The sequence below is a fragment of the Denticeps clupeoides genome, unplaced genomic scaffold (assembly GCF_900700375.1).
Source record: "Denticeps clupeoides unplaced genomic scaffold, fDenClu1.1, whole genome shotgun sequence".
Lineage (NCBI taxonomy): Eukaryota > Metazoa > Chordata > Actinopteri > Clupeiformes > Denticipitidae > Denticeps > Denticeps clupeoides.
This window is the reverse complement of record NW_021629839.1, coordinates 47,087-64,712: the sequence shown is the minus strand read 5'-3', so window position 1 is coordinate 64,712 and position 17,626 is coordinate 47,087. Positions and strand designations below refer to the sequence as shown.

The 17,626-nt window shown below is 40.3% G+C and overlaps 28 non-coding genes across 28 annotated transcripts; 16 read left to right on the top strand and 12 right to left on the bottom strand.

Annotated features, from left to right (window-relative positions):
• Window positions 1–743: 743 nt before the first annotated feature.
• On the top strand, window positions 744–850 carry LOC114775642 (U6 spliceosomal RNA). Its single transcript, XR_003745139.1, has one exon. It is a non-coding gene; the product is annotated as a U6 spliceosomal RNA (small nuclear RNA).
• Window positions 851–1,276: 426 nt separating this feature from the next.
• LOC114775688 (U1 spliceosomal RNA) lies at window positions 1,277–1,435 on the bottom strand. The gene has a single exon (XR_003745182.1). It is a non-coding gene; the product is annotated as a U1 spliceosomal RNA (small nuclear RNA).
• A 370-nt stretch (window positions 1,436–1,805) lies between these two features.
• Window positions 1,806–1,911, top strand: LOC114775652 (U6 spliceosomal RNA). The gene has a single exon (XR_003745149.1). It is a non-coding gene; the product is annotated as a U6 spliceosomal RNA (small nuclear RNA).
• A 958-nt stretch (window positions 1,912–2,869) lies between these two features.
• LOC114775664 (U6 spliceosomal RNA) lies at window positions 2,870–2,979 on the top strand. The gene has a single exon (XR_003745159.1). It is a non-coding gene; the product is annotated as a U6 spliceosomal RNA (small nuclear RNA).
• A 949-nt stretch (window positions 2,980–3,928) lies between these two features.
• LOC114775641 (U6 spliceosomal RNA) lies at window positions 3,929–4,035 on the top strand. Its single transcript, XR_003745138.1, has one exon. It is a non-coding gene; the product is annotated as a U6 spliceosomal RNA (small nuclear RNA).
• Window positions 4,036–4,444: 409 nt separating this feature from the next.
• LOC114775581 (U1 spliceosomal RNA) lies at window positions 4,445–4,606 on the bottom strand. Its single transcript, XR_003745079.1, has one exon. It is a non-coding gene; the product is annotated as a U1 spliceosomal RNA (small nuclear RNA).
• A 371-nt stretch (window positions 4,607–4,977) lies between these two features.
• Window positions 4,978–5,084, top strand: LOC114775624 (U6 spliceosomal RNA). Its single transcript, XR_003745121.1, has one exon. It is a non-coding gene; the product is annotated as a U6 spliceosomal RNA (small nuclear RNA).
• Window positions 5,085–5,504: 420 nt separating this feature from the next.
• LOC114775667 (U1 spliceosomal RNA) lies at window positions 5,505–5,664 on the bottom strand. Its single transcript, XR_003745162.1, has one exon. It is a non-coding gene; the product is annotated as a U1 spliceosomal RNA (small nuclear RNA).
• Window positions 5,665–6,035: 371 nt separating this feature from the next.
• Window positions 6,036–6,142, top strand: LOC114775653 (U6 spliceosomal RNA). Its single transcript, XR_003745150.1, has one exon. It is a non-coding gene; the product is annotated as a U6 spliceosomal RNA (small nuclear RNA).
• A 423-nt stretch (window positions 6,143–6,565) lies between these two features.
• LOC114775666 (U1 spliceosomal RNA) lies at window positions 6,566–6,725 on the bottom strand. The gene has a single exon (XR_003745161.1). It is a non-coding gene; the product is annotated as a U1 spliceosomal RNA (small nuclear RNA).
• Window positions 6,726–7,095: 370 nt separating this feature from the next.
• LOC114775623 (U6 spliceosomal RNA) lies at window positions 7,096–7,202 on the top strand. Its single transcript, XR_003745120.1, has one exon. It is a non-coding gene; the product is annotated as a U6 spliceosomal RNA (small nuclear RNA).
• A 428-nt stretch (window positions 7,203–7,630) lies between these two features.
• LOC114775703 (U1 spliceosomal RNA) lies at window positions 7,631–7,789 on the bottom strand. Its single transcript, XR_003745196.1, has one exon. It is a non-coding gene; the product is annotated as a U1 spliceosomal RNA (small nuclear RNA).
• Window positions 7,790–8,159: 370 nt separating this feature from the next.
• On the top strand, window positions 8,160–8,266 carry LOC114775622 (U6 spliceosomal RNA). Its single transcript, XR_003745119.1, has one exon. It is a non-coding gene; the product is annotated as a U6 spliceosomal RNA (small nuclear RNA).
• A 421-nt stretch (window positions 8,267–8,687) lies between these two features.
• On the bottom strand, window positions 8,688–8,848 carry LOC114775679 (U1 spliceosomal RNA). Its single transcript, XR_003745173.1, has one exon. It is a non-coding gene; the product is annotated as a U1 spliceosomal RNA (small nuclear RNA).
• A 372-nt stretch (window positions 8,849–9,220) lies between these two features.
• On the top strand, window positions 9,221–9,327 carry LOC114775605 (U6 spliceosomal RNA). The gene has a single exon (XR_003745102.1). It is a non-coding gene; the product is annotated as a U6 spliceosomal RNA (small nuclear RNA).
• Window positions 9,328–10,276: 949 nt separating this feature from the next.
• LOC114775621 (U6 spliceosomal RNA) lies at window positions 10,277–10,383 on the top strand. The gene has a single exon (XR_003745118.1). It is a non-coding gene; the product is annotated as a U6 spliceosomal RNA (small nuclear RNA).
• Window positions 10,384–10,802: 419 nt separating this feature from the next.
• Window positions 10,803–10,962, bottom strand: LOC114775683 (U1 spliceosomal RNA). Its single transcript, XR_003745177.1, has one exon. It is a non-coding gene; the product is annotated as a U1 spliceosomal RNA (small nuclear RNA).
• Window positions 10,963–11,333: 371 nt separating this feature from the next.
• LOC114775659 (U6 spliceosomal RNA) lies at window positions 11,334–11,439 on the top strand. Its single transcript, XR_003745156.1, has one exon. It is a non-coding gene; the product is annotated as a U6 spliceosomal RNA (small nuclear RNA).
• Window positions 11,440–11,860: 421 nt separating this feature from the next.
• LOC114775699 (U1 spliceosomal RNA) lies at window positions 11,861–12,019 on the bottom strand. Its single transcript, XR_003745192.1, has one exon. It is a non-coding gene; the product is annotated as a U1 spliceosomal RNA (small nuclear RNA).
• Window positions 12,020–12,389: 370 nt separating this feature from the next.
• On the top strand, window positions 12,390–12,496 carry LOC114775604 (U6 spliceosomal RNA). Its single transcript, XR_003745101.1, has one exon. It is a non-coding gene; the product is annotated as a U6 spliceosomal RNA (small nuclear RNA).
• A 418-nt stretch (window positions 12,497–12,914) lies between these two features.
• LOC114775674 (U1 spliceosomal RNA) lies at window positions 12,915–13,074 on the bottom strand. The gene has a single exon (XR_003745169.1). It is a non-coding gene; the product is annotated as a U1 spliceosomal RNA (small nuclear RNA).
• Window positions 13,075–13,447: 373 nt separating this feature from the next.
• On the top strand, window positions 13,448–13,554 carry LOC114775603 (U6 spliceosomal RNA). Its single transcript, XR_003745100.1, has one exon. It is a non-coding gene; the product is annotated as a U6 spliceosomal RNA (small nuclear RNA).
• A 947-nt stretch (window positions 13,555–14,501) lies between these two features.
• On the top strand, window positions 14,502–14,608 carry LOC114775602 (U6 spliceosomal RNA). Its single transcript, XR_003745099.1, has one exon. It is a non-coding gene; the product is annotated as a U6 spliceosomal RNA (small nuclear RNA).
• Window positions 14,609–15,027: 419 nt separating this feature from the next.
• Window positions 15,028–15,187, bottom strand: LOC114775675 (U1 spliceosomal RNA). The gene has a single exon (XR_003745170.1). It is a non-coding gene; the product is annotated as a U1 spliceosomal RNA (small nuclear RNA).
• Window positions 15,188–15,557: 370 nt separating this feature from the next.
• LOC114775601 (U6 spliceosomal RNA) lies at window positions 15,558–15,664 on the top strand. The gene has a single exon (XR_003745098.1). It is a non-coding gene; the product is annotated as a U6 spliceosomal RNA (small nuclear RNA).
• Window positions 15,665–16,091: 427 nt separating this feature from the next.
• Window positions 16,092–16,251, bottom strand: LOC114775673 (U1 spliceosomal RNA). Its single transcript, XR_003745168.1, has one exon. It is a non-coding gene; the product is annotated as a U1 spliceosomal RNA (small nuclear RNA).
• A 369-nt stretch (window positions 16,252–16,620) lies between these two features.
• Window positions 16,621–16,727, top strand: LOC114775600 (U6 spliceosomal RNA). Its single transcript, XR_003745097.1, has one exon. It is a non-coding gene; the product is annotated as a U6 spliceosomal RNA (small nuclear RNA).
• Window positions 16,728–17,147: 420 nt separating this feature from the next.
• Window positions 17,148–17,306, bottom strand: LOC114775694 (U1 spliceosomal RNA). Its single transcript, XR_003745187.1, has one exon. It is a non-coding gene; the product is annotated as a U1 spliceosomal RNA (small nuclear RNA).
• Window positions 17,307–17,626: the final 320 nt, after the last annotated feature.

Genomic DNA, 17,626 nt, shown 5'->3' with positions numbered 1-17,626 from the left:
GATGAACGACCATAAGAAGATCAGAAACATTTCCAACTGCATCTGGTGTCAATGTATTAATGAAGTTGCTCATGTAGTAGGACAATCTCAATCATTTGGGTATGATAAGAAGAACTGAAGCTGCTGTACATTTCTTAGCTGACTCTAGGCCTGACTCTACACAGACAATTGTGTTTGTGGTTTAGTTGTGAACAACATGCTTGTGAAGAGGGTAAACCAGTCCTGCTCGCTATCAGGGAAGGATGCAGTCTAGATGCCCACATATGGGGACTTTGTAGGAGTCAGCACTAGCAAAATGCAAGAGGTACAACCACAGTTCTGGGAAGACCACATATTTGAGAATGAAATTTCCTCCCTTCCAAAAAAAGCATGAACTAGAATGAAAATGGCAGAAGATTGCTGGCCAGTACCTTAACAGATACCCAGACAGTGACATGCACCACGTGGAATAAACAACTGCCTGAACCCACGCCCCTTTCCTGCATTGACCTGCCCACTTTGTGATGTTCCTCTGACTCTTGACAACATCAAATTATTCTTCTTACTTTGCTACACAAACTAAGACATACTTTAATCATGCACCTCCACAAGTTACCAGCCTCTTGGAAAATGCAATTAGGGTAACTAAGCATTTGCTCTCTAAATATTTTATCAAATTTTTACACAATACTCCATACAAGGTCTTGGTGAGCAGAACAATGATATGGTCAGTATTATAAGTGGCAGCTGAGAAGCTTGTTGATGTGCTTGCTACGGCTGCACATAGACTAAAATTGGATCAATACAGAGAAGATTAGCATGGCCCCTGCGAAAGGATGACACGCAAATCCGTGAAGCGTTCCATAATTTGTTCTTTTTTAATTAGACAAAGAGTCACTTGGTACGAGGAAGATGTTGTACCAAGATTAGCATGGAACTTGCAAAAGGATGACACACAAATCAGTGAAGTGCTCCATATTTTCAACTTTTTTGATTGACAAATAGGAACTAGGGTTCCTTAGGGAAAAGGGAGATGCTGTGCCAAATTCCAAATGTTTAGTTTTTTGTTTTTCAAAGCAAACACACAGGGAATGAACTACCATAAGAAGATCAGAAACATAGTCCAACTGCAATCTGGTGTCAAAGGTATTAATGAAGTTGCTCATGTAGTGGACATCTCAATCATTTGGTATGATAAGAAGAACTGAAGCTGCTGTACATTTCTTTAGCTGACTCTAGAGGCCTGACTCTACACAGACAATTGTGTTTGTGGTTTAGTTGTGAACAACATGCTTGTGAGAGGGTAAACGCAGTCTGTCCGCTATCAGGAATGATGCAGTCTAGATGCCCACATATGGGGACTTTGTAGGAGTCAGCACTAGCAAAATGCAGAGGTACACCTCAGTCTGGGAAGACCACATATTTGAGAATGAAATTTCCCCTTCCAAAAAAGCATGAACTATAATGAAAATGGCAGAAGATTGCTGCCAGTACCTTAACAGAGACCCAGACAGTGACATCACCACGTGGAATAAACAAACTGCCTGGAACCACGCCCCTTCCTGCATTGACCTGCCCACTTTGTGATGTTCCTTTGACTCTTGACACCAATCAAATTATTCTTCTTTCTTTGCTACACAAACTGACCACACTTTAATCATGCACCTCTACAAATTATCAGCCTCTTGGAAAATGCAATTAGGGTAACTAATCATTTGCTCTCCAAATATTTTATCACATTTTTACACAATACTCCATACAAGGTCTTGGTGAGGCAGAACAATGATATGGTCAGTATTATAAGTGGCAGCTGAGAAGCTGGTTATGTGCTTGCTACGGCTGCACATATACTAAAATTGGATCGATACAGAGAAGATTAGCATGGCCCTGCGAAAGGATGACATGCAAATCCGTGAAGCGTTCCATATTTTGTTCTTTTTTAATTAGACAAAGAGTCACTTGGGACTAGGAAGATGTTGTAACCAAGATTAGCATGGAACTTGCAAAGGATGACACACAAATCAGTGAAGTGCTCCATATTTTCAACTTTTTTTGATTGACAAATAGGAACTAGGGTTCCTTAGGAAAAGGGAGATGCTGTGCCAAATTCCTAAATGTTAGTATTTATTTTCAAAGCAACACACAGGGATGAAATACCATAAGAAGATCAGAAACATTTCCAACTGCATCTGGTGTCAATGTATTAATGAAGTTGCTCATGTAGTGGACAATCTCAATCATTTGGTAGGATAAGAAGAACTGAAGGCTGCTGTACATTTCTTTAGCTGACTCTAGGACTGACTCTACACAGACAATTGTGTTTGTGGTTTAGTTGTGAACAACAATGCTGTGAGAGGGTAAACTAAGTCTGGCCGCTATCAGGAATGATGCAGTCTAGATGCCCACATATGGGGACTTTGTAGGAGTCAGCACTAGCAAAATGCAGAGGTCCCACCTCAGTCTGGGAAGACCACATATTTGAGAATGAAATTTCCCCTTCCAAAAAAGCATGAACTATATGAAATGGACAGAAGATGGCTGCCAGTACCTTAACAGAGACCCAGACAGTGACATCACCACGTGGAATAAACAACACTGCCTGGAACCACGCCCCTTTCCTGCATTGACCTGCCCACTTTGTGATGTTCCCTATGACTCTTGACACCAATCAAAATTATTCTTCTTCTTTGCTACACACAAACTACCACAACTTTAATCATGCACCTCCACAAGTTAACCAGCCTCTTGGAAAATTGCAATTAGGGTACTAAGCATTTGCTCTCCAAATATTTTATCACATTTTTACACAAGACTCCATACAAGGTCCTTGGTGAGGCAGAACAATGATATGGTCAGTAATTATAAGTGGCAGCTGAGAAGCTGGTTGAATGTGCTTGCTACGGCTGCACATATACTAAAAATTGGATCGATACAGGAGAAGATTATCATGGCCCCTGCGAAAGGATGACACGCAAATCCGTGAAAGCGTTCCATATTTGTTCTTTTTAATTAGACAAAGAGTCACTTGGGACTAGGAAGATGTTGTAACCAAGATTAGCCATGGAACTTGTAAAAGGGATGACACACAAATCAGTGAAGTGCTCCATATTTTCAACTTTTTTTGATTGACAAATAGGAACTAGGGTTCCTTGGGAAAAGGGAGATGCTGTGCCAAATTCCAAATGTTCAGTTTTTTTTATTTTCAAAGCAAACACACAAGGATGAACTACCATAAGAAGATCAGAAACATTCCAACTGCATCTGGTGTCAATGTATTAAGGAAGTTGCTCATGTAGTGGACAATCTCATCATTTGGTATGATAAGAAGTAACTGAAGCTGCTGTACATTTCTTTAGCTGACTCTAGGACTGACTCTACACAGACAATTGTGTTTGTGGTTTAGGTTTGAACAACATGCTAGTGAGAGGGTAAACGCAGTCTGTCCGCTATCAGGAATGATGCAGTCTAGATGCCCACATATGGGACTTTGTAGGAGTCAGCACTAGCAAAATGCAGAGGTACAAACCTCAGTCTGTGAAGACCACATAATTGAGAATGAAATTTCCCCTTCCAAAAAGCATGAACTATAATGAAATGGCAGAAGATTGCTGCCAGTACCTTAACAGAGACCCAGACAGTGACATCATCACGTGGAATAAACAAACTGCCTGGAACCACGCCCCTTTCCTGCATTGACCTGCCCACTTTGTGATGTTCCTATGACTCTTGACACCAATCAAATTATTCTCTTCTTTGCTACACAAACTGACCATACTTTAATCATGCACCTCCACAAGTTACCAGCCTCTTGGAAAATGCAATTAGGGTAACTAAGCATTTGCTCTCCAAATATTTTATCACATTTTTACACAATACTCCATACAAGGTCTTGGTGAGCAGAACAATGATATGGTCAGTATTATAAGTGGCAGCTGAGAAGCTGGTTAATGTGCTTGCTACGGCTGCACATAGACTAAAATTGGATCGATACAGAGAAGATTAGCATGGCCCCTGCGAAAGGATGACACGCAAATCCGTGAAGCGTTCCATATTTCGTTCTTTTTTAATTAGACAAAGAGTCACTTGGGACTAGGAAGATGTTGTACCAAGATTAGCATGGAACTTGCAAAAGGATGACCACAATCAGTGAAGTGCTCCATATTTTCAAACTTTTTTTGATTGACAAATAGGAACTAGGGTTCCTTAGGAAAAGGGAGATGCTGTGCAAATTCTAAATGTTTATTTTATTTCAAAGCAAAACACACAGGATAAGACCATAAGAAGATCAGAAACTTTTCCAAATGCAACTGGTGTCAATGTATTAATGAAGTTGCTCATGTAGTAGACAATCTCAATCATTTGGTAAGATAAGAAGAACTGAAGCTGCTGTACATTTCTTTAGCTGACTCTAGGACTGACTCTACGCAGACAATTGTGTTTGTGGTTTAGTTGTGAACAAAATGCTTGTAGAGGGTAAACGCAGTCTGCCCTATCAGGAATGATGCAGTCTAGATGCCCAACATATGGGGACTTTGTAGGAGTCAGCACTAGCAAAATGCAGAGGTACAACCTCAGTCTGGGAAGACCACATATTTGAGAATGAAAATTTCCCCTTCCAAAAAAGCATGAACTATAATGAAAATGGCAGAAGATGGCTGCCAGTACCTTAACAGAGACCCAGACAGTGACATCACCACGTGGAATAACACACTGCCTGGAAACCACGCCCCTTTCCTGCATTGACCTGCCCACTTTGTGATGTTCCTATGACTCTTGACACCAATCAAATTATTCTTCTTACTTTGCTACACAAACTAAGAATACTTTAATCATGCACCTCCACAAGTTACCAGCCTCTTGGAAAATGCAATTAGGGTAACTAAGCATTTGCTCTCCAAATATTTTATCACATTTTTACACAATACTCCATACAAGGTCTTGGTGAGCAGAACAATGATATGGTCAGTATTATAAGTGGCAGCTGAGAAGCTGGTTGATGTGCTTGCTACGGCTGCACATATACTAAAATTGGATCGATACAGAGAAGATTAGCATGGCCCCTGCGAAAGGATGACACGCAAATCCGTGAAGCGTTCCATATTTTGTTCTTTTTTAATTAGACAAAGAGTCACTTGGGACTAGGAAGATGTTGTACCAAGATTAGCATGGAACTTGCAAAAGGATGACACACAAATCAGTGAAGTGCTCCATATTTTCAACTTTTTTTGATTGACAAATAGGAACTAGGGTTCCTTAGGGAAAAGGGAGATGCTGTGCCAAATTCCAAATGTTCAGTTTTTTTTATTTTCAAAGCAAAACACACAGGATAAGACCATAAGAAGATCAGAAACTTTTCCAAATGCAATCTGGTGTCAATGTATTAATGAAGTTGCTCATGTAGTGGACAATCTCAATCATTTGGTAAGATAAGAAGAACTGAAGCTGCTGTACATTCTTTAGCTGACTCTAGGCCTGACTCTACACAGACAATTGTGTTTGTGGTTTAGTTTTGAACAACATGCTTGTGAGAGGGTAAACGCAGTCTGTCGCTATCAGGAATGATGCAGTCTAGATGCCCACATATGGGGACTTTGTAGGAGTCAGCACTAGCAAAATGCAGAGGTACAACCTCAGTCTGGGAAGACCACATATTTGAGAATGAAATTTCCCCTGCCAAAAAAGCATGAACTATAATGAAATGGCAGAAGATTGCTGCCAGTACCTTAACAGAGACCCAGACAGTGACATCACCACGTGGAATAAACAAACTGCCTGGAACCACGCCCCTTTCCTGCATTGACCTGCCCACTTTGTGATGTTTCCTATGACTCTTGACAACCAATCAAATTATTCTTCTTTCTTTTCTACACAAACTGACCATACTTTAATCATGTACCTCCACAAGTTACCAGCCTCATGGAAAATGCAATTAGGGTAACTAAGCATTTGCTCTCTAAATATTTTATCACATTTTACACAATACTCCATACAAGGTCTTGGTGAGCAGAACAATGATATGGTCAGTATTATAAGTGGCAGCCTGAGAAGCTGGTTGATTGCTTGCTACGGCTGCACATATACTAAAATTGGATCGATACAGAGAAGATTAGCATGGCCCCTGCGAAAAGGATGACACGCAAATCGTGAAGCGTTCCATATTTGTTCTTTTTAATTAGACAAAGAGTCACTTGGGACTAGGAAGATGTTGTACCAAGATTAGCATGGAACTTGTAAAGGGATGACACACAAATCAGTGAAGTGCTCCATATTTTCAACTTTTTTTGATTGACAAATAGGAACTAGGGTTCCTTGGGAAAAGGGAGATGCTGTGACAAATTCCAAATGTTCAGTTTTTTTTTTTTTTTTTTCAAAGCAAACACACAGGGATAAAGACCATAAGAAGATCAGAAACATTTCCAACTGCATCTGGTGTCAAGGTATTAATGAAGTTGCTCATGTAGTGGACAATCTCAATCATTTGGTATGATAAGAAGTACTGAAGCTGCTGTACATTTCTTTAGCTGACTCTAGGACTGACTCTACACAGACAATTGTGTTTGTGGTTTAGTTGTGAACAACATGCTTGTGAGAGGGTAAACGCAGTCTGTCGCTATCAGGAATGATGCAGTCTAGATGCCCACATATGGGGACTTTGTAGGAGTCAGCACTAGCAAAATGCAGAGGTACAAACCTCAGTCTGGGAAGACCACATATTGAGAATGAAATTTCCCCTGCCAAAAAAGCATGAACTATAATGAAATGGCAGAAGATTGCTGCCAGTACCTTAACAGAGACCCAGACAGTGACATCACCACGTGGAATAAACAAACTGCCTGGAACCACGCCCCTTTCCTGCATTGACCTGCCCACTTTGTGATGTTCCTATGACTCTTGACACCAATCAAATTATTCTTCTTTCTTTGCTACACAAACTGACCACACTTTAATCATGCACCTCCACAAGTTACCAGCCTCTTGGAAAATGCAATTAGGGTAACTAAGCATTTGCTCTCCAAATATTTTATCACATTTTTACACAATACTCCATACAAGGTCTTGGTGAGCAGAACAATGATATGGTCAGTATTATAAGTGGCAGCTGAGAAGCTGGTTGATGTGCTTGCTACGGCTGCACATATACTAAAATTGGATCGATACAGAGAAGATTAGCATGGCCCCTGCGAAAGGATGACACGCAAATCCGTGAAGCGTTCCATATTTTGTTCTTTTTTAATTAGACAAAGAGTCCTTGGGACTAGGAAGATGTTGTACCAAGATTAGCATGGAACTTGTAAAGGGATGACACACAAATCAGTGAAGTGCTTCCATATTTTCAAACTTTTTTTGATTGACAAATAGGAACTAGGGTTCCCTTAGGAAAAGGGAGATGCTGTGCCAAATTCCAAATGTTCAGTTTTTTTTTTTTTCAAAGCAAAAACAACAGGGATGAACTACCATAAGAAGATCAGAAACATGTCCAACTGCAATCTGGTGTCAATGTATTAATGAAGTTGCTCATGTAGTGGACAATCTCAATCATTTGGTATGATAAGAAGATACTGAAGCTGCTGTACATTTCTTTAGCTGACTCTAGGCCTGACTCTACACACGACAATTGTGTTTGTGGTTTAGTTTGTGAACAACATGCTTGTAGAGGGTAAACTCAGTCATGCCGCTATCAGGAATGATGCAGTCTAGATGCCCACATATGGGGACTTGTAGGAGTCAGCACTAGCAAAATGCAGAGGTACAACCTCAGTCTGGGAAGACCACATATTTGAGAATGAAATTTCCCCTTCCAAAAAAGCATGAACTATAATGAAATGGCAGAAGATTGCTGCCAGTACCTTAACAGAGACCCAGACAGTGACATCACCACGTGGAATAAACACACTGCCTGGAACCACGCCCCTTTCCTGCATTGACCTGCCCACTTTGTGATGTTCCTATGACTCTTGACACCAATCAAATTATTCTTCTTACTTTGCTACACAAACTGACCATACTTTAATCATGCACCTCCACATGTTACCAGCCTCTTGGAAAATACCATTAGGGTAACTAAGCATTTGCTCTCCAAATATTTTATCACATTTTTACACAATACTCCATACAAGGTCTTGGTGAGCAGAACAATGATATGGTCAGTATTATAAGTGGCAGCTGAGAAGCTGGTTAATGTGCTTGCTACGGCTGCACATATACTAAAATTGGATCGATACAGAGAAGATTAGCATGGCCCCTGCGAAAGGATGACACGCAAATCCGTGAAGCGTTCCATATTTTGTTCTTTTTTAATTAGACAAAGAGTCACTTGGGACTAGGAAGATGTTGTACCAAGATTAGCATGGAACTTGCAAAAGGATGACACACAAATCAGTGAAGTGCTCCATATTTTCAACTTTTTTTGATTGACAAATAGGAACTAGGGTTCCTTAGGAAAGGGAGATGCTGTGCCAAATTCCAAATGTTTCAGTTTTTTTTTTTCAAAGCAAACACACAAGGGATGAAACTCCATAAGAAGATCAGAAACATTTCCAACTGCAATCTGGTGTCAATGTATTAATGAAGTTGCTCATGTAGTGGACAATCTCAATCATTTGGTATGATAAGAAGAACTGAAGCTGCTGTACATTTCTTTAGCTGACTCTAGGACTGATTCTAAGCAGACAATTGTGTTTGTGGTTTAGTTGTGAACAACATGCTTGTGAGAGGGTAAACGCAGTCTGCCACTATCAGGAATGATGCAGTCTAGATGCCCACATATGGGGACTTTGTAGGAGTCAGCACTAGCAAAATGCAGAGGTACAACCTCAGTTCTGGGAAGACCACATATTTGAGAATGAAATTTCCCCTGCCAAAAAAGCATGAACTATAATGAAATGGCAGAAGATTGCTGCCAGTACCTTAACAGAGACCCAGACAGTGACATCACCACGTGGAATAAACAAACTGCCTGGAACCACGCCCCTTTCCTGCATTGACCTGCCCACTTGTGATGTTCCTATGACTCTTGACACCAATCAAATTATTCTTCTTACTTTGCTACACAAACTGAACCAATACTTTAATCATGCACCTCCACAAGTTACCAGCCTCTTGGAAAATGCAATTAGGGTAACTAAGCATTTGCTCTCCAAATATTTTATCACATTTTTACACAATACTCCATACAAGGTCTTGGTGAGCAGAACAATGATATGGTCAGTATTATAAGTGGCAGCCTGAGAAGCTTGTTGATGTGCTTGCTACGGCTGCACATATACTAAAATTGGATCGATACAGAGAAGATTAGCATGGCCCCTGCGAAAGGATGACACGCAAATCCGTGAAGCGTTCCATATTTTGTTCTTTTTAATTAGACAAAGAGTCACTTGGGACTAGGAAGATGTTGTACCAAGATTAGCATGGAACTTGCAAAAGGATGACACACAAATCAGTGAAGTGCTCCATATTTTCAACTTTTTTTGATTGACAAATAGGAACTAGGGTTCCTTAGGAAAAGGGAGATGCTGTGCCAAATTCTAAATGTTTAGTTTTTTTATTTTCAAAGCAAACACACAGGGAATGAAGACCATAAGAAGATCAGAAACATTTCCAACTGCAATCTGGTGTCAATGTATTAATGAAGTTGCTCATGTAGTGGACAATCTCAATCATTTGGTAGATTAGAAGATCTGAAGCTGCTGTACATTTCTTTAGCTGACTCTAGGACTGACTCTACGCAGACAATTGTGTTTGTGGTTTAGTTGTGAACAACATGCTTGTGAGAGGGTAAACGCAGTCTGTCGCTATCAGGAATGATGCAGTCTAGATGCCCACATATGGGGACTTTGTAGGAGTCAGCACTAGCAAAATGCAGAGGTACAACCATCAGTCTGGGAAGACCACATAATTTGAGAATGAAATTTCCCTTCCAAAAAGCATGAACTATAATGAAATGGCAGAAGATTGCTGCCAGTACCTTAACAGAGACCCAGACAGTGACATCACCACGTGGAATAAACACACTGCCTGGAACCACGCCCCTTTCCTGCATTGACCTGCCCACTTTGTGATGTTCCTATGACTCTTGACACCAATCAAATTATTCTTCTTACTTTGCTACACAAACTAAGAATACTTTAATCATGCACCTCCACAAGTTACCAGCCTCTTGGAAAATGCAATTAGGGTAACTAAGCATTTGCTCTCTAAATATTTTATCACATTTTTACACAATACTCCATACAAGGTCTTGGTGAGCAGAACAATGATATGGTCAGTATTATAAGTGGCAGCTGAGAAGCTGGTTGATGTGCTTGCTACGGCTGCACATATACTAAAATTGGATCGATACAGAGAAGATTAGCATGGCCCCTGCGAAAGGATGACACGCAAATCCGTGAAGCGTTCCATATTTTGTTCTTTTTTAATTAGACAAAGAGTCACTTGGGACTAGGAAGATGTTGTACCAAGATTAGCATGGAACTTGTAAAGGATGACACACAAATCAGTGAAGTGCTCCATATTTTCAACTTTTTTGATTGACAAATAGGAACTAGGGTTCCTTGGGAAAAGGGAGATGCTGTGCCAAATTCCAATTGTTCAGTTTTTTTTTTTTTTCAAAGCAAACACACAAAAAGGAACTCCATAAGAAGATCAGAAACATTTCCAACTGCATCTGGTGTCAATGTATTAATGAAGTTGCTCATGTAGTGGACAATCTCAATCATTTGGTATGATAAGAAGATCTGAAGCTGCTGTACATTTCTTTAGCTGACTCTAGGCCTGACTCTACACAGACAATTGTGTTTGTGGTTTAGTTTTGAACAACATGCTTGTGAGAGGGTAAACGCAGTCTGCCGCTATCAGGAATGATGCAGTCTAGATGCCCACATATGGGGACTTTGTAGGAGTCAGCACTAGCAAAATGCAGAGGTACAACCTCAGTCTGGGAAGACCACATATTTGAGAATGAAATTTCCCCTTCCAAAAAAGCATGAACTATAATGAAATGGCAGAAGATTGCTGCCAGTACCTTAACAGAGACCCAGACAGTGACATCACCACGTGGAATAAACACACTGCCTGGAACCACGCCCCTTTCCTGCATTGACCTGCCCACTTTGTGATGTTCCATGACTCTTGACACCAATCAAATTATTCTTCTTACTTTGCTACACAAACTAGACCACTACTTTAATCATGCACCTCCACAAGTTACCAGTCTCTTGGAAAATGCAATTAGGGTAACTAAGCATTTGCTCTCCAAATATTTTATCAAATTTTTACACAATACTCCATACAAGGTCTTGGTGAGCAGAACAATGATATGGTCAGTATTATAAGTGGCAGCTGAGAAGCTGGTTGATGTGCTTGCTACGGCTGCACATATACTAAATTGGATCGATACAGAGAAGATTAGCATGGCCCCTGCAAAATTGTGACATGCAAATCCGTGAAGCGTTCCATATTTTGTTCTTTTTTAATTAGACAAAGAGTCACTTGGGACTAGGAAGATGTTGTACCAAGATTAGCATGGAACTTGTAAAGGGATGACACACAAATCAGTGAAGTGCTCCATATTTTCAACTTTTTTTGATTGACAAATAGGAACTAGGGTTCCTTAGGAAAAGGGAGATGCTGTGCCAAATTCCAAATGTTCAGTTTTTTTTATTTTCAAAGCAAAACACACAGGAATGAACTCCATAAGAAGATCAGAAACATGTCCAACTGCAACTGGTGTCAAGGTATTAATGAAGTTGCTCATGTAGTGGACAATCTCAATCATTTGGTATGATAAGGAGAACTGAAGCTGCTGTACACTTCTTTAGCTGACTCTAGGTCTGACTCTACACAGACAATTGTGTTTGTGGTTTAGTTTTGAACAACATGCTTGTGAGAGGGTAAACGCAGTCTGTCGCTATCAGGAATGATGCAGTCTAGATGCCCACATATGGGGACTTTGTAGGAGTCAGCACTAGCAAAATGCAGAGGTACAACCTCAGTCTGGGAAGACCACATATTGAGAATGAAATTTCCCCTTCCAAAAAAGCATGAACTATAATGAAATGGCAGAAGATTGCTGCCAGTACCTTAACAGAGACCCAGACAGTGACATCACCACGTGGAATAAACACACTGCCTGGAACCACGCCCCTTTCCTGCATTGACCTGCCCACTTTGTGATGTTCCTATGACTCTTGACACCAATCAAATTATTCTTCTTTCTTTGCTACACAAACTGACAATACTTTAATCATGCACCTCCACAAGTTACCAGCCTCTTGGAAAATGCAATTAGGGTAACTAAGCATTTGCTCTCCAAATATTTTATCACATTTTTACACAATACTCCATACAAGGTCTTGGTGAGCAGAACAATGATATGGTCAGTATTATAAGTGGCAGCTGAGAAGCTGGTTGATGTGCTTGCTACGGCTGCACATATACTAAAATTGGATCGATACAGAGAAGATTAGCATGGCCCCTGCGAAAGGATGACACGCAAATCCGTGAAGCGTTCCATATTTTGTTCTTTTTTAATTAGACAAAGAGTCACTTGGGACTAGGAAGATGTTGTACCAAGATAGCATGGAACTTGCAAAAGGATGACACACAAATCAGTGAAGTGCTCCATATTTTCAACTTTTTTTGATTGACAAATAGGAACTAGGGTTCCTTAGGAAAAGGGAGATGCTGTGCCAAATTCCAAATGTTTAGTTTTTTTTTTTTCAAAGCAAAAACACAAGGATGAACTCCATAAGAAGATCAGAAACATTTCCAACTGCATCTGGTGTCAATGTATTAATGAAGTTGCTCATGTAGTGGACAATCTCAATCATTTGGTATGATAAGAAGTACTGAAGCTGCTGTACATTTCTTTAGCTGACTCTAGGACTGACTCTACACAGACAATTGTGTTTGTGGTTTAGTTGTGAACAACATGCTTGTGAGAGGGTAAACGCAGTCTGTCGCTATCAGGAATGATGCAGTCTAGATGCCCACATATGGGGACTTTGTAGGAGTCAGCACTAGCAAAATGCAGAGGTACAACCTCAGTCTGGGAAGACCACATATTTGAGAATGAAATTTCCCCTTCCAAAAAAGCATGAACTATAATGAAATGGCAGAAGATTGCTGTCAGTACCTTAACAGAGACCCAGACAGTGACATCACCACGTGGAATAAACACACTGCCTGGAACCACGCCCCTTTCCTGCATTGACCTGCCCACTTTGTGATGTTCCCTATGACTCTTGACACCAATCAAATTATTCATTCTTTCTTTGCTACACAAACTAGACCATACTTTAATCATGCACCTCCACAAGTTACCAGCCTCTTGGAAAATGCAATTAGGGTAACTAAGCATTTGCTCTCCAAATATTTTATCACATTTTTACACAATACTCCATACAAGGTCTTGGTGAGCAGAACAATGATATGGTCAGTATTATAAGTGGCAGCTGAGAAGCTGGTTGATGTGCTTGCTACGGCTGCACATATACTAAAATTGGATCGATACAGAGAAGATTAGCATGGCCCCTGCGAAAGGATGACACGCAAATCCGTGAAGCGTTCCATATTTTGTTCTTTTTTAATTAGACAAAGAGTCACTTGGGACTAGGAAGATGTTGTACCAAGATTAGCATGGAACTTGCAAAAGGATGACACACAAATCAGTGAAGTGCTCCATATTTTCAACTTTTTTTGATTGACAAATAAGAACTAGGGTTCTTTGGGAAAAGGGAGATGCTTTGACAAATTCCAATGTTCAGTTTTTTTTTTTTCAAAGCAAAACACAAGGGATAAAGACCATAAGAAGATCAGAAACATTTCCAACTGCATCTGGTATCAATGTATTGATGAAGTTGCTCATGTAGTGGACAATCTCAATCATTTGGTATGATAGAAGACTGAAGCTGCTGTACATTTCTTTAGCTGACTCTAGGCCTGACTCTACAGCAGACAATTGTGTTTGTGGTTTAGTTGTGAACAACATGCTTGTGAGAGGGTAAACGCAGTCTGTCGCTATCAGGAATGATGCAGTCTAGATGCCCACATATGGGGACTTTGTAGGAGTCAGCACTAGCAAAATGCAGAGGTACAACCTCAGTCTGTGAAGACCACATAATTGAGAATGAAATTTCCCCTTCCAAAAAAGCATGAACTATAATGAAATGGCAGAAGATTGCTGCCAGTACCTTAACAGAGACCCAGACAGTGACATCACCACGTGGAATAAACAAACTGCCTGGAACCACGCCCCTTTCCTGCATTGACCTGCCCACTTTGTGATGTTCCTATGACTCTTGACACCAATCAAATTATTCTTCTTTCTTTGCTACACAAACTGACCATACTTTAATCATGCACCTCCACAAGTTACCAGCCTCTTGGAAAATGCAATTAGGGTAACTAAGCATTTGCTCTCCAAATATTTTATCACATTTTTACACAATACTCCATACAAGGTCTTGGTGAGCAGAACAATGATATGGTCAGTATTATAAGTGGCAGCTGAGAAGCTGGTTGATGTGCTTGCTACGGCTGCACATATACTAAAATTGGATCGATACAGAGAAGATTAGCATGGCCCCTGCGAAAGGATGACACGCAAATCCGTGAAGCGTTCCATATTTTGTTCTTTTTTAATTAGACAAAGAGTCACTTGGGACTAGGAAGATGTTGTACCAAGATTAGCATGGAACTTGTAAAGGGATGACACACAAATCAGTGAAGTGCTCCATATTTTCAACTTTTTTGATTGACAAATAGGAACTAGGGTTCCTTAGGGAAAAGGGAGATGCTGTGCCAAATTCCAAATGTTTAGTTTTTTTATTTTCAAAGCAAAAACACAAGAATGAACTCCATAAGAAGATTAGAAACATTTCCAACTGCATCTGGTGTCAATGTATTAATGAAGTTGCTCATGTAGTGGACAATCTCAATCATTTGGTATGATAAGAAGAACTGAAGCTGCTGTACATTTCTTTAGCTGACTCTAGGACTGACTCTACGCAGACAATTGTGTTTGTGGTTTAGTTGTGAACAACATGCTTGTGAGAGGGTAAACGCAGTCTGTCGCTATCAGGAATGATGCAGTCTAGATGCCCACATATGGGGACTTTGTAGGAGTCAGCACTAGCAAAATGCAGAGGTACAACCTCAGTCTGGGAAGACCACATAATTGAGAATGAAATTTCCCCTTCCAAAAAAGCATGAACTATAATGAAATGGCAGAAGATTGCTGCCAGTACCTTAACAGAGACCCAGACAGTGACATCACCACGTGGAATAAACACACTGCCTGGAACCACGCCCCTTTCCTGCATTGACCTGCCCACTTCATGATGTTCCTATGACTCTTGACACCAATCAAATTATTCTTCTTACTTTGCTACACAAACTGACCAATACTTTAATCATGCACCTCCACAAGTTACCAGCCTCTTGGAAAATGCAATTAGGGTAACTAAGCATTTGCTCTCCAAATATTTATCACATTTTTACACAATACTCCATACAAGGTCTTGGTGAGCAGAACAATGATATGGTCAGTATTATAAGTGGCAGCTGAGAAGCTTGTTGATGTGCTTGCTACGGCTGCACATATACTAAAATTGGATCGATACAGAGAAGATTAGCATGGCCCCTGCGAAAGGATGACACGCAAATCCGTGAAGCGTTCCATATTTTGTTCTTTTTTAATTAGACAAAGAGTCACTTGGGACTAGGAAGATGTTGTACCAAGATTAGCATGGAACTTGTAAAAGGATGACACACAAATCAGTGAAGTGCTCCATATTTTCAACTTTTTTTGATTGACAAATAGGAACTAGGGTTCCTTAGGAAAAGGGAGATGCTGTGCCAAATTCCAAATGTTCAGTTTTTTTTTTTTTTTTTTCAAAGCAAAAACACACAGGGATAAAGACCATAAGAAGATCAGAAACATTTCCAACTGCATCTGGTATCAATGTATTGATGAAGTTGTTCATGTAGTGGACAATCTCAATCATTTGGTAAGATAAGAAGAACTGAAGCTGCTGTACATTTCTTTAGCTGACTCTAGGACTGACTCTACACAGACAATTGTGTTTGTGGTTTAGTTTTGAACAACATGCTTGTGAGAGGGTAAACGCAGTCTGTCGCTATCAGGAATGATGCAGTCTAGATGCCCACATATGGGGACTTTGTAGGAGTCAGCACTAGCAAAATGCAGAGGTACAACCTCAGTCTGGGAAGACCACATATTTGAGAATGAAATTTCCCCTTCCAAAAAAGCATGAACTATAATGAAATGGCAGAAGATGGCTGCCAGTACCTTAACAGAGACCCAGACAGTGACATCACCACGTGGAATAAACACACTGCCTGGAACCACGCCCCTTTCCTGCATTGACCTGCCCACTTTGTGATGTTCCTATGACTCTTGACACCAATCAAATTATTCTTCTTACTTTGCTACACAAACTGACCACACTTTAATCATGCACCTCCACAAGTTACCAGCCTCTTGGAAAATGCAATTAGGGTAACTAAGCATTTGCTCTCCAAATATTTTATCACATTTTACACAATACTCCATACAAGGTCTTGGTGAGCAGAACAATGATATGGTCAGTATTATAAGTGGCAGCTGAGAAGCTGGTTGATGTGCTTGCTACGGCTGCACATATACTAAAATTGGATCGATACAGAGAAGATTAGCATGGCCCCTGCGAAAGGATGACACGCAAATCCGTGAAGCGTTCCATATTTTGTTCTTTTTTAATTAGACAAAGAGTCACTTGGGACTAGGAAGATGTTGTACCAAGATTAGCATGGAACTTGTAAAGGGATGACACACAAATCAGTGAAGTGCTCCATATTTTCAACTTTTTTTGATTGACAAATAGGAACTAGGGTTCCTTAGGAAAAGGGAGATGCTGTGCCAAATTCCAAATGTTCAGTTTTTTTATTTTTCAAAGCAAACACACAAGAATGAACTCCATAAGAAGATCAGAAACATTTCCAACTGCATCTGGTGTCAATGTATTAATGAAGTTGCTCATGTAGTGGACAATCTCAATCATTTGGTAAGATTAGAAGATCTGAAGCTGCTGTACATTTCTTTAGCTGACTCTAGGACTGACTCTACACAGACAATTGTGTTTGTGGTTTAGTTGTGAACAACATGCTTGTAAGAGGGTAAACGCAGTCTGTCGCTATCAGGAATGATGCAGTCTAGATGCCCACATATGGGACTTTGTAGGAGTCAGCACTAGCAAAATGCAGAGGTACAACCTCAGTCTGGGAAGACCACATATTTGAGAATGAAATTTCCCCTTCCAAAAAAGCATGAACTATAATGAAATGGCAGAAGATTGCTGCCAGTACCTTAACAGAGACCCAGACAGTGACATCACCACGTGGAATAAACAAACTGCCTGGAACCACGCCCCTTTCCTGCATTGACCTGCCCACTTTGTGATGTTCCTATGACTCTTGACACCAATCAAATTATTCTTCTTACTTTGCTACACAAACTAACAATACTTTAATCATGCACCTCCACAAGTTACCAGCCTCTTGGAAAATGCAATTAGGGTAACTAAGCATTTGCTCTCCAAATATTTTATCAAATTTTTACACAATACTCCATACAAGGTCTTGGTGAGCA